At 43.8% G+C, this 14,338-nt stretch overlaps 1 protein-coding gene and 1 long non-coding RNA gene across 4 annotated transcripts in view; both read right to left on the reverse strand.

Annotated features, from left to right (window-relative positions):
* The window catches only part of LOC135900396 (uncharacterized), a 43,479-nt gene that overhangs the window by 17,011 nt on the left and 12,130 nt on the right, over positions 1-14,338 (reverse strand). The gene's annotated exons all lie outside the window — the stretch shown is intronic.
* On the reverse strand, positions 6,673-12,975 carry LOC135900395 (uncharacterized). 2 transcript variants are annotated; one of them, XR_010563858.2, is made up of 4 exons: positions 12,487-12,975; positions 9,514-9,692; positions 7,471-7,567; positions 6,673-6,811 (listed from the first exon to the last, which is right to left on the reverse strand). It is a non-coding gene; the product is annotated as an uncharacterized lncRNA (long non-coding RNA). The 2 variants fall into 2 exon arrangements; XR_010563857.2 differs by lacking the exon at positions 6,673-6,811 and having other exon boundaries at positions 7,329-7,567.

A 14,338-nucleotide genomic window follows, 5' to 3' on the forward strand; every position in this document is an offset into this window, starting at 1 on the left:
TCAAGGGCCCATGAGTCTTCTAAAGTAAGCTCACAGGAGCCGAACTTGTATCCAGCGGGCACATGCTCAACCCACAGGGCTTGCACCGGTAACCTGATTGGCATCTGGCTAAGAGCATCCTCGTGATGTGCTCTTTTCACTGCTACGGGCAGAAAGTGGTTGTCCTCCAGCGTCTTGCATAGCATGGCGTTTGGAATATTTTTCTGTGTCTGATACATTCTCTTAATATGGTCTTCTGTCACTGTCAGAGAAACTGTGGTTTCTCGAGTCAGATGCCTGCCAGCTTTCATTGGCATATGTTTCACAAAACGTAGTTGTGAGAACTCGCGTGAGTGCATGTTGGCCTTCTTAGCGCCAGTACCCCATGCTCTGGGTTTGTCTGTACACGACTGTGTGTCTCGCACGTAGGCTGCCCCAGAGCGCTTCAAGTCTAGTACAAACCATAGTAAGGCAGCTACATGTTTACAAACACCTGCAGCTCCAGCCCGGCAGTTGCAGGTTCCTTCAACCACAGTTCCATTTGACGAGAGCACAGCAGCAGTGTTATATAATTTTGCCAAAGAGAACGATGCCTCCACGGTTGCTTTAAGAAAAGTGGAACTGTCAGCCTTGCAAATAAGAACATTGTGAACCTTATCTGCTTTAAACATCCTGTATCCGCTTATAGTATGCTTCTGAGCACTATGTGCATTCTGATGTGCCAAGATTTCTTGCTCTGAGAAACCATCCGGCACGTCTTTTAACTGCTTTGTCCATGGTCCTTTCGGTAACCTTGCTTGAAGAGGATGAGTATTTTCAATGGCTCGTAGTGGTTCCTGCAACATGGGTATAAGCAAGCGTCAAAATGTTTTCTTCGGCACTCCACATATGAACAGAGCATGGAAGCATACACAGCTGATCATGGGATCATCAATGCGATCTTGAAATAAAAGAGTATTCATTCATTGTGTCTTGGTCACTTGTGGCAAGCATGCTTGAAAAGCAACGCTGAACCTGTTTCGTTCACTATGCGCGGTCGTGAAGAATGTTGCACAAGGACGGGCTCCGTAAGCCACTAGCTAACTTAAAACTCTGAGGCCGCCCTAGTACAAGGTACTGGCGCGTTCAATACTTTTCAGGCTAGCCAAAACATCCGCCGCAGTTTTTTTAGACCGCGTTCGCGTTACTTGTAGCCACCGAGGCACGTTCATATTTTGGGTGCGTCTATCTGCACTCCACGGTAGTCAGTAATGTACACCGCGACCGAGGTAGTACGAGCTGTCAAACAAACAGCAACTGCTATCTATACCGCAATGCTATGCTCAGCTATATACACTGAATGTAACAGTACTAATAGAAGAGCTTGTTGGTTCTACTTCGTACTTGCTGCGTGCTATTCAAACAACACTATAGGCAAGAAAATTCGCTGGCACAAGCTAAGCGCCAACTCAGCTACTTATTTCTTGCAAGATGTACATTACTGAACGTATGCGCTGCCCGTTCCTTTCGACGATATGCTTGTTTCAGACTCGTCCGTAGATTAAATAGCCCGATGTAACCAAAAGACTGAATGGGCAGTGCTCGATAACGAGGTATTTTGCTGAAATACAGCACATAAATTCTCACAAGAGGGTGTCGCACTGTTGCAACAAACATGAATGTACTGTACGCTACGTACTACGCCTGCCGCCGGAACAGCCGCACAAACTTCGAAGGTTTGCGACGGGCGACTAGTAAATAAATGCACTGTTCGCGCGTGCTCACCAACAAAACACGCCTGCTAGCCGTAGGATCGCGCTCGTGCCTTCAGTAGCATAGCTATAAAACGCTGACAAAGGTGTTGCTATGCAACGCAAGCTCCGAGCGCGAGACACTGGCACATGTGCGCGCTTCACGTGCGAAAATACTCGCTTCGCGCTCGTAGCGTCGGCTGCATAACCACAAGAAAGTTGTACGGCAATGTAAAGATCACTTGCGCGGCGAAAACATGCAACAAAACTATTACTAGCACTCCAAAAAACTTTTTTTTTTACCTGTGGTTGCGCAACGTCCATGTCGTACCGCTTCTGCGCCGGATCCTGCCCGCCAAGATCGCTCACAATTCCCAGCCTGCTTTGCGGCGGTCGCGTAGGGGGCGCGCGCAACTTTCCGAAATTAGAGTCACTAGAAAAAATTTCAGAGTACCGCATTTGTTTTCCCCGCGCCGCCGCCGCGTTCATTGGCCCAACCGTACCATGTGACCTCCGGGGTGCCATATACCTTCCAAGCGCCGGGCGGGCCGCCTGAGTTAAAGCGCAGGCAGCGCAGGTTCCCTACGTTTGTTATTTGTGTTCAGATTGTAGCGCTCGCGTTTGACTAAAGAAATCATGCCTGGTTGCTGTGCCTTCGGATGCAGCAACCGAACCGAGTCTGGAAAGACTTTTTTCTCGATTCCGATTGGAAAAAATGACCGAGAGCGTCGTTCTGCTTGGCTACATAGAATCGGCCGGGATAACTTCAAGCCTACAAAAAACACCCGTGTGTGCGAGGTAAGTGCACCTTGCTTGTGCTTCTCGGCGCTGTTTTAGAAGATATTTAAGCGAAGTGCACGCGGTTTTAGCGATGCTACGAAAATAGGAGTTCATTGTAGGGATCGTTCGCGCCTTGCACGCTTGACGCGGGTACGCTTTTGTTGCTCAACACACGTGGTTATTCCGTGCTCGTGGCACGCGAAGGCACACTTGTCGCGCGAGAATTCCGCGTCCTCACGTGCACCAGGTACTCGCATGATTTCCCCGCGCACGTGAGCACGCTCTCGCTTCGAGTCACTCGACCCATATGGCACTTGTTTTTCGCAAATTGTGACGATCGCAGTCAATAAAAACATGGTCAGTGCATGTCGTGCGTCCACATAACGGCTGCTTTCTGTGCAGTTGTGTTGGCACTGGTAGAAAAATAGAAATGGGTTGAATATTAGCAATCCTTGAAGCTGCGTGTTTGCGGTCACGTGCGCGTTTACATCCCAATTGAGCTATTTTAATTTTCACTGTGTAAACTTGTAAACCTTGATAACTTTATAACGTATTCTTCGTCTCTTTAGTTGGGTCTTTCAACTTATTATTACAGCTATCTTCCATGTTTTTTTTCTTATTTCACATGTCTCGAACAGCTTCATTCAATAAAGCCCTGGCAGCCGCCTTGGGCAGCCAGCGTTACTGTGACCAGCATCACACTCCTAACCATACAACAAACATTTGCAGGACCACTTTTGTGCTGAAGACTTTGAGAAGCCTAGAGTGGATGGGAAGAAGAGGCTAAAGTATAAAGCTGTGCCAAGCATTTTTGCACACCGTGTGCCAAAGAAAACCAGAAAGCCACCATTCGCCCGTCTTCCTAGTTCGCCAGCAAACAACTTGGCTGAAGAGGCTGAACCTGAAGGGGAAAACTTGCTAATAGGTAATTTTTCCTCAAATGAAACTTTTTTTCATACATACACTGCAGCAGTGCTTTGTTGGTCGGTTATCATGTAGCCACATATAATGCAAAATGGATGATTTCGTACCTGAATGTATACTGGCATTGATCTTGTAACTTTTTAATGATTTGAATCGGTGCCTGATACTGTGACCAAACAGAGAAACCTCAACTATTTCATTGGCACTGCTCTTTTAAGTGTAGCACTTACAAGTAATGTGGTTGCATGTCTGGGCACAAAAAGTGTTTGAAACGAAAAAATCACTATGAAAACTTTTGCAGCTGCTGACAGCACAGCAGATGGTCTGGACTCTTCAAAAGAGCAACAGGAGCATACTGGATCTGCTGATGTGGCAACAGAAGTGCCAAAAACCTCAGATGTTCAAGAGGATGCATCTCCCAACATGTTCAATGAAGCTGACACACTGAAGCGCCAACTTAACTTGGAAAGAAAAAAGCGTGCGAGGGTGGAAATGGAGTGTGACGCCCTGAGAAGATCATTTAGTGGACTGCTTGCAGAAGATCAGCTCCGTGTCCTGCAAAAGGGAACAATGAGAGGGTCATCATGGACTCAGAAGACAATTCAGGAGTCTCTGAAGGTCCGACTTGCCTGTGGGGGAAGAGGATATGAATACCTGAGAGGTAATGGGTGGCCGCTCCCTGCTGAACGCACTCTTCAAAAACATATTGAAGATATCAAGTTTACCCCAGGTATGCAGTAATGTTTGCAGCTCCATAATAAACATTTTCCACATTGCAGGTGCGACTCAAGACTAGCTACTGACTTCACTGATGATCACATAGCAAGCATAGCTAGAAATATTGGGCGGCAGCAGGAGGCTTGCACTCATCTTTTTAGATAAGATTTTATAAAGGCTCTGATAGTGACAAGCGAGGTTGTTTGAAACGACTGGGCTGAAGCTTGTACTTTTGAATTTCAAAGAAAAGTAGCCGTGATCATTCCAGGACGCATGTTTGTTAGCAAAGATACACTCTAACTATGCTTTCTGCAATACCCTTGGGCTAGTGTTAAAGCTATCAAACATAATAAAAGGCTCTTTTCTTGTCATTCTAGGTATTCTTGAGGAAGTGTTTCCACCTTTAGCATCAAAAGTGGCAACATTCAACTCTGAAGAGCGTTATGCAGTCCTAATGTTGGACGAAATCCAACTGACGCCTGGTTTGGACTATGATATTACAACACGCTCTGTCATCGGTAAGGCTTCATCAAAAACAAATGTGGTCTGCCGTTTACATATCAGGCAGCGTAGTTCTCTTGCAGCTAAAACCAATGCAGTAATGAGCACTGGCATGTGATACTTAATTTAGCGATGTGAAAAAAATTAATGCAACTAATTTAACTGCTCTAATTTGAATATCTAAGCGTTAATGACTAAATGTGTGTGCATAGGTACACACAGAAAGCCATTCAAGCATCCTTGGGATATCTTATATTTATGTAGTTTTCGATGAAACCTGTTATACCTTATAAACAAAGTTATCAAAGTGGTGTCCAACTTAACTCACTTAAGCTTGGCACATGACAGGCTTAGATGCTTATGTGCTACTAAACCCAGCACAGCAACATCATTTGTTTTTCTATTTTTGATGCTTTCCTGTGCTAATAAAGCACACTGCATGCTTACTTTATGATATATACTGGACAGCTCTGCACTGCTATGCCCCAAATAAGCATTCTTGAATTATCCCTCAGGCCGCCCTACTCTCCCCTCCTCGGACCCAAGTGCAGAGCCTGTACTGGCGACACATGCTTTGGTTTTTATGCTTGGCGGAATTGCATCAAGATGGAAGCAGACCGTCGCATATCATTTCACAGGTAAGTAGCAGTTGAAAGTTAGTGTTAAGTGAATTTTTGCACGTAAAGTTGGGAACAACACAATGTTTTCATTTTTCTTATGCGCATAACTGCAGAGACTGTTTGGCCAATTCCTGAAGAATTGCGTGCCAGTGATGTGTAACACAGAGTGGCAACATTCCTCCTAGAATCTTTACTGAACTGCCTACTTTTTCTTGGATGGTAGCGAGCTAATGCATAGGGGAGGCTTACAGAAAATGCAGTTGGTGTCGGTTAAGACCACCTAGGGTCACAGGCAATGACAATCCACAGAATAAAGCTGAAATGAGTTGTCAGTACTGTGTAGAATGCTACGTAGCTATATGTAGTGATGACCATTGGTGACACGCTGTCGTCGCTTGCTTGCTAAACCTCCTAAGCGGCTGACGAGTGAAAGAATGTAGCATAAAAAATGAAGCAAGGCGGTTATCGACTTGGCTTTGCGCCTTGCCATGTTGGCTGTGCGCCAGCCAAGTGTGGAGCGGGTGAGAGGCACCACTAATAGAAGCATAATGCAATAAATACAGCATCAGTATGCATATCCCAATGAGTGAAATGTGCAAAATAAATGAAAGGTTTCAGCATTTTGTTTTCATTTCAGGTGAATCCTTTGATGCAGCAAAGGTACTGGACTTGCTATTTGAAATCATCAGGCGCAGTGAAAGCATCGGTCTAGCAGTGGACTGCATTACTTCAGACATGGGTGGAGGAAATCAAGCCATCTGGAAGCTGCATGGAATCATGGCCACAAAGTATGGTCGTCCAAGGACCAGCTGTCCCCATCCATGTGGAAACGACCGTAGCCTCCATTTCCTTGCGGACGCACCCCACCTGCTCAAGAACTTGCGCGGGCACCTGGTTCGGCAACAAAGAATCCTTCTAGACGACGACACGGTGCGGAATAACAAGTTGCCATCCAATGAGGTAAGTTGCCGAGTCTCACACCATCTTACATTGCTGTTCACAACGTAGCGTGCACAATGGAGTTTAATTATTTGGAAAATGTTGTAACTTTTGCTTCTGCAATGAAGATTATTTACTTCAGTGTGAAGCATCTATAGGATTCAGCTTAAATAAATACAAATATGGTTTTACAGTTTCATTTATTTATTCATATAACTCAAGAGTCCCTTTTTGAGGGCATTACATGAGAGGCAGGCACCTGTAAACATACACTATGCTACATTAGCCTACACATGCAAAATGACAATGATCATTTGCTGCTTCTGCAGGTCTCCATGAAGTACCTAGAGCAGCTATGTGAGATCGACGAGAAGCATAGCCTGAAGCTTGCTCCACGCCTGAAGTCAAAGCATTTAAATCCCAGCCATTATGAAAAAATGAATGTAGGCACAGCATATGCTGTATTTAACCATGCAGTAGCATCTGCCCTACGGCTTCTGGTCGAGCAGGGCAAAATGGACGAAGAGGCCCTTACGACAGCATGGTTCGTGGACCAGGTGTTCAAGTGGTTTTCCCTCATGACATCTCGGACGCCAACCATGGCGTTGAGCGACCTCTGCCCTGAAAAGGGAAAGGAAGCTGTGACCTTCCTGACTGACTTCATGGAGGTCTTCAGGAACCTCCGCATCATTGACAAAGGAAAGACGAATGCAGCATGGAAGCCTGTCCAGGCCGGCATAATAATAACGACTACAACTGCACTGAACTTACGCAAACTGTATGTGCAAAGCAAGACTCTGAAATTTCTGCTGTTGAGTCGCCTCTGCCAAGACGCGCTCGAGAACCTATTTAGCACAATAAGAGTTAAGACGCCCGTACCCAGGGCACGAGAATTCAAGTATACCTTAAGAGTCATTGTCCTGGCACAATTCTTCAAGCCAAGCAGGCATGGCTCTTACGACATTGATGACTCTGTTCAGCTAACAGATTTTCTTTCCTCCCGACCTGATTTGGCTGAAGAACTAGATAACATAAATATGCCAGAGGAAGTAGGAGACCTTGAGCCTGAAGAACAACAGTCTCTACAGTATGTCGCTGGTTATGTGGCACGCAACATCATGAAAAAGCACAAGCTCTGTGAGAGTTGCACAACTTTATTGGTTCAGCCGGCAAAGAATGAAAACAGGTTTTTGGCACTCAAGAACTACATTCCAGACAAGCAATCTCTTTGCACACCATCCGAAAATATTATGCACCTCACTGAGTGTGTGGAGACATACTTCAGGGTGAATGAAGAGTCTCTTGTCATGGGGAAAGTCAACGTTGATCAGGTCAGAACCCTCATTGCAGCCGTGGAGCCCACGTTCACTGTCTTTCCTGCATGTCACAATGTTGCAGACAAAGTTGTGCATGAATTTTTGTTGTGTAGGCTGCGCTTTGCACTGCGTGCAAAAAATGAAATGCTGCAAAAGAAAGCAGCACAAAACTCTAAGTGCGGATCAAAAAGTGTTGGCATGCGTGCAGCTATTTCAAACGTGAAGTGAGCTGTAACTTTATGCTTCAAGAGCTAGACCATTCTTAAATTCTGTGTCCATATCAATATGCTGTTGCACTGTACTAAGAGTTGACAGTGGGTTACCATTATTCCACATTTTGTATGTCTCAGGCTGAAAAGGCCGACATGTTTTTGTAATATGGGCTTGATACACTGTCTTTAGTACCCTTAAAGGACTATAGACGACAAATTTTTGCTTGCATGTTTTCTTGTTTCAAACGATGTGTTAGACATTCGTATACATGGAGCAGCCTGTGGTATTGGCGTACAACCGCTAAATAATTAACAATTTAATTTCTTCATGACGCTATTCCAGTTTCACCGAACGACGACTGTGATGTCAAGTTGATGTTTTCGTCACGTGATTTTGTAGAAAAACTAATATAATCGCTGACAGGTCATTTTTTGTCATTCCAGGTCTTGGAAAAGGTTGGATTAAATGTTGCAGTAAATTATAACTACACATCAATGATTGTTAGTTTTTTTTAGTGGATCACGTGACCAACACATGAGCTTGACATCAGTCGTTCGTCGATGAAACAGAAACAGCATGAGAGAAGAAAATCCATTATAAATTATTTAGCACTGTAGGCAAATACTGCCCGGTAACCCATGTATTCTATTTTGTAACGCATCGTTTGACACAAGAAAACACAGAACAATATTAGGTGTTCATAGTCCTCTACTAACAACTACCATGTATGTTTGGTGTGAATTTTGTCACATATGATATTCCATGCTGAGTTCAGCCTCCAGAGTCAGGCAAAGAAGACATTATTCCAGTTTGCAATATTTAATTATTTTTTTCTGGCTTATTTATTTTGGACTCTTGGCTCATCACTGCAAGCTGGTTCCGCTTTTTTTAAAACCTGACCAAGTCTGTGTTAGGGGAGTCGGATGGCACAGATATTGAATGCCTGCGGCTCTTTGTCTAGTCTCTCTTAGCCATTCCACTAATGCTTAATTTGCTGCACTATGGGGGAAAAAATTGCCTGCTGGAGTTTTGTGCACTTAACCCAGTTTGTGCTGTTTATGGTTGCTCTTATGTTTTTGTGTGTAGAAGCTGTATGCATGGTACAGAATTTTTAAAATTTATTCAAGCAGTTTGATGCGTTTTAAATGTTCTTGGATTGCATTGTTTAGGAGGGTTGTAAGCACACATTCATACTTGTGTGGTGGTTGATGCTGCATATAAGACCATCGTGCAAAATGTCGAGTGTATTTGAGCAGCTGTTCTAGTCCGTGCTTAGGATGAGAGTACTGGCCGACTCGGCTTATTATGGCTTGTATGTAAGGCTTTGCAGCTTCAAAAGCTATTTTCTGTATTCCGCAGAAGGATGAAATCAGACTTTGCTGTGGTTTTAAGGAGATAGTGTGCAATCGGTGTTTTCTGGTGTTCATGCTCCTGCAGTTTCATTGTCATATATACAAAATTCATTTTGTTTTTGTTCGTACACGCTAATGGTGTTGCTATTTGAGAGTTGGTACTTTTAAATGGTGTTGTCAGTACTGGGTAGTTGTTATCTTTGTGTTGTACAGCAAACTCCACTTGCTGTTCAAGATGACTGCAGGGGTGATAGGTGTTTCTAGTCTTGCATGTGCTGTTTGCAGCGCTTCTACTTTGTTTATTTTCCACACTAGTGGTGTCAGCCTCCAGTGTGTTCCGTAGGTGAAACAAACGTGTTTGCTTCTGGAGGTGAGGTCAGTGATGTATACTTTTTGAATGACTGTTTGCTTGGAACATGCGGATGAAGAGGAGCTGGCTCACCTGCATATTTGCTAGGAAACAAGGCTTGTGGGGCAGGTTCTGGCACCAGTCACCAGCGCCCGTTCTTATGAGTTGTAAGAGGGTTCCTTTCTTGTGTAGTGCTGTGCCTTCCCAGTGGTGCCAGATGAGGACCTCCGTGTGCTCCGTTGGCTACCTGTGTCTCTGTCGGTGCCATTCAGCTGCAGAGTAATGCAGAGTAGTTAATTTATGACAAGGTAGACAATTTCATAGCTCAAACTGTATCTGCTGATCCCGTGGGCTTTTTGAAAGCTTTTCACAGATAGCAAAGCATCCTCTGAAGTGCCATCAAAAATTAATGTATGAAAGAAATGCAGTTGCTGCCACCATAACTACTATTTATTCTTTAGTCAATGATTACCCCCCTTAGCCCGAGGGCGCAACAGCAGGGGCATTCGCTTCACCTCACTGCCATTGTGATGATTGGCGCTGCAACTGAAACTTGTTTGCTAGCACAGTAATTACAGATTGTGATACATTCCAAGCAACGCACACATTGAAGCTTAGTTAAAGCTATGTTTATAAATCCGAAAAAAGAAATAATAAAGTTCATTAGGCTTCAGAACTTGTAGCTTCCGTACATGATGGATGTTGCAGGCAGTTTGTTAGTCGCAAGGAGCAAAACTAAGCCATTCTTAATTTCTACTTCAGGTGTACCTACACTTCCAAGTCTCTTCAGCATAAGCACATTTGCCTTATGTGCCATAAAGAGAAAAAAAGAGCATTATAACTCACTTACGTGCACTTTGTTTTTAGGTGCCAAAGTGTCTTAGTCTGCCCATTTTTTAAGTTTGCATGGTGTGCCTGCTTCATGATCACATTTGACAGGGAGACTTTACTCGGAAATACAGGATGATGAAGGAAAGACGGGATGAGCTTGAATTGACAACAGCATTAAGGAAAGCAATGTGTGCGCCCAGCCACTACACTTAAACAGGAATGATGTTTTGTGATTACATGAAAAAATTTGTATCACAGCAAAAACCACCAAAAGCAAAGAAGGTGAAAGCTTCATACTTGTAGCAAAATTAAAAACAAGATTAAAGCCTCACCTTAAAACGTAAAAAAACTATATTATCTAGAATTAAGTAACCTAAGTGCTCTTTGAAGAAAATCAACACCAGATATATCAGTGACATGCGTCTCTTCTGAACCTGTGAATGAGAGGCGCCTCAAGAATCTCCCTAGCTAACTTGTCTTTTAATCGTCCTAAGACTTCTGTGTTTCTGTACAGCAGATAAAAACTACAAGCTTTACAGTGCAAACAGACATACTGAGCATTATTTTTGTTAAGTGAAGCACCATGTTCTCTTCGTCAGTTGTTTAGGAAACGACCAGTTTGCCCTATATGAACAGACCTACAGCTCAGAGATATCTTGCAAACCATGAGTGCTGCACATTCAATAAGCTTGGTGGTATGCTTCATATCACAAACCAGTTTTTTCACCATACTTCAGCTGAAAAGTGTGTAAAGGCTTGACAACTTGTGCGGGAAGTGGGAGCGTGTGAAGATTACGCCTGTGCTGAATTTTTCTGCTACCATTTGGGAACAGAGAGATATGGTGAAAGCAGGGCAAAATCTGAAATTCCTTTTTCTGCTGTTCTTTTGTGGCACTGAGGACAGTGGGTCATCTATACTCTCTGCACAATTTCTGAAACAGGCTTTCTGCATCATCGGTGAGCACCGACATGTTGGTCTCCTTGGGTATGCCTCTGAAATAAAAGCTTTCTTTGTCTGTTTGCATTTGTGCCATCCTTCTTTCCCCGTCCTTTGTTTATTCGGCAGGTATCTCTGTAAAAATTATTGCCAACTAGCCCAAAGTTCGACTTTGTTCATGACTAAAGCCGTAGGCTTGTGGTCGGGAAAATGAAAGTGCAATGTATATGTTATATATGTCAATAAATGTGTGCAAGGTGGCTATCGCTTACCGCACACAAAGCACTCATATTGTTTACTGCCTTGCTTTCATTGAATGTGCGATTTGTACCTGGATGTACATTACAAATGAAACTGACCTATACACATGACATTTAAGAAAATATTACCCAACACTGCATGCATGTAATATCAAGTAACTCATCTTTTGATTTATTTTCCTTTGGTCACCTACACACAAGACTGCAGAATCTGACACATTGCAGTCCTTTCTTAAAATTTGGTCAATAGGAGGCCCTTGATACTTCCTTTTTTACACTTATCCTTTGCTCATTCATACATACGCATTTTGAGCCTGAAACCAACGGCCAGGTGATATTCAAAACGCATGCTTCAAATTTTGAGCTTGTAAGCCGAGCGCATGCAATGAACTGAAGTCAACATACATATGTTTTATGTTGAAATGCTACGGTGCATACCCAAATAATGCTGTGCTTGATGCATAACAAGAAATACAAAACAACAGAACACCCAGTAGCTTTAGTTTCACTCTGTCACTATGCATGTCACATAAACCGCTCTAAAAGCACAATAATTTTATACATCGCCCATGCAACTTAGAAAAAAAAGTGCTGCGTCATCAGCGGGCGTTCCTGCCTTTTTTTTTACACGCAGCAATTCCTGGTAGTCTAAGAAAACAGTCATAAATCAGTTGAGAAGAGCAGCCGCTCATGAACGCACTAGACAGCCGCGTTCATAAACCGCAATGTAGCAAACTCTCGCTCATTATCAGTGTACAGAAGTACATATAAGCTGCTGTAATCACACAAATGGCTCATATTGGCCTTCCTCAAGATTTAGTGCGCAAAATGGTCATCGCAGTTGGTTTTTACGCCTGCTGTGCACAGATCGTCTTACGATCACGGCCAAGCACCGATGCGCACACGGCAGTCGCAATGTGTCGTGCGTATACGGCGGACGAAGTCGCCCGGCAGAGTCGAGAACGCGCGGTATCGGATTACAAACTAAATTAAATGTATCCGATTTAGCTTGTGAAATTACACAGTGAACGTACGTACCTGTGACACTGTCGGGTGTTTCGTCCTGCTTGGAAACATTCAGTAGAAGCCGACGGCGGTCCTCGATATTCATGCCCAAAAGCACAAGCTTGCCTCATTGCGGCTCGAAGTGACGAAACGTTTTCTTCGTAGCTTGCTCCGCGGAAGGGAAAAAAAAACGCGTGCATAAGCTCGCGATAGCAGCGCTAAGCTGCTGCCCGCAATCGTAGCACAGTTCCAGGTGTAAACACGATCGGCGTGCAAAACAACCACCGGCTGGATAACATCGCCAAAATAACATGTCCTTTTCGTTCTTGGCAACCATTATCTCCGGGCACAAAGTATTTGTACTTCAGTAAACACTCAACCCGATATGTCGCCGAATATCAAGCTCTTCCAACACAGCGGCCTTCCCGCGACGCAGTCGGCTTGGAAGGTGTATGGCGGTGGCCGCTCAGTGTTGCCAGTCAAATCCCGACCTTTGCGGTACTCTGAAATTTTTTCTAGTGACTCTATCCGAAATGGTCCAATGGTCCACCGCACTCACTTCTCTACCTTCCCCCTCCCCCAACGTAGTGCGCGCTCAGCCCCCTCCCCCCTTTTTCGGGCTCAACAGTGGGTGAGCGGGAAGACGGCGTCCGTCGAGCCACCATCCTTCTCGGCTGACTCTCTCACTCTTGCCCTCACACCTAAAGATACGGCGCCGCGCTGAGTGATAGGTTGTTATCGCGAAACACGTCATAATTGTCAATATTATGATCGCTCTTCGACTTGATATGGACAATAACGGCAGTGGCGACGACGACGATGATGGCGTGAATTCGCCTGGAATGCCCCTGTAATTGCTAACGTAGTTATACCATCATAGGGTACCTATTAAGAAGGAGGTACCATAGCACATGGCTGATAGGCGAACTCTTGTTAGAAATTAGTGGAGATAAATACAAAAAAATGACAACAAAGTATTTTTACATAGTTGTAAGAACAAAACCACGGCAAATATACCTGATTAATACGCACCATAAAAATATCAGCACAGTGAACGTCGCAAAAATTTAAAAAGAAACATAACGAAAAAAATACGCATTAGTTGCACCGTCCAACAGTGAAGAATAAATGAAAGAAGTTCTTTCTTAAACGCTCGTAAAGATAACAATTGCTCAATACTTCAAGCTGCGTTATTCTGGAATTGAACAGCCGCACAAATAGCTGTATTTATTGCCGCAGTGCGTACTAATCATAATAAAAAATTGTTCCAGGCAAGCCTGTAGTAGAGTACCAATTTTAGACTTATAACAAAATTATGCCGCGTGGCAAACCAAGCGCAAAAAAAAGGAGAGAAAAATTTCACTTATTATTTGAGCGCATCGTACACTTATAATATACCATATTGTTGAAGCAACGATTGTGTACTGGTGAACGGTGGACTAAATGTTAGCATGTGAATGGCTTTGTTTCGAAATCGTTTATGTTAGATAGGTAAGTATTCGCCAATGAAGTTATACTGCTGTGGTTGAGCTCGTAGTACACGCCGAATAAAGTAGGGAAATTGAAACATAGTCAGGCTTTAATTCTTCTACCGTGAGCTATCATCTGCTTTACATAAATAATGTGGTGGTCGTAACTAAAGTGGGCGTCAAGAACAACCGCCAGTAATGTGCACTAAGGAGTACTAAGAAGGTGGTCGCAATTGATAGTAATGACAGGCGTAGGTGAGGGAGGATTCCGACTCGAATTGAAAGCAACGAACTGTATTTTATTTAGATTAATCGTTACACCGTTATCTTCGCACCAGTCGCGAATATTTCTGAGATCAGTGGCCAGTAGGCTAGTTAAGGTATTTATGGACTATAGTTGTATCATCTGCACATCA

Source organism: Dermacentor albipictus, chromosome 1, assembly GCF_038994185.2.
Source record: "Dermacentor albipictus isolate Rhodes 1998 colony chromosome 1, USDA_Dalb.pri_finalv2, whole genome shotgun sequence".
Lineage (NCBI taxonomy): Eukaryota > Metazoa > Arthropoda > Arachnida > Ixodida > Ixodidae > Dermacentor > Dermacentor albipictus.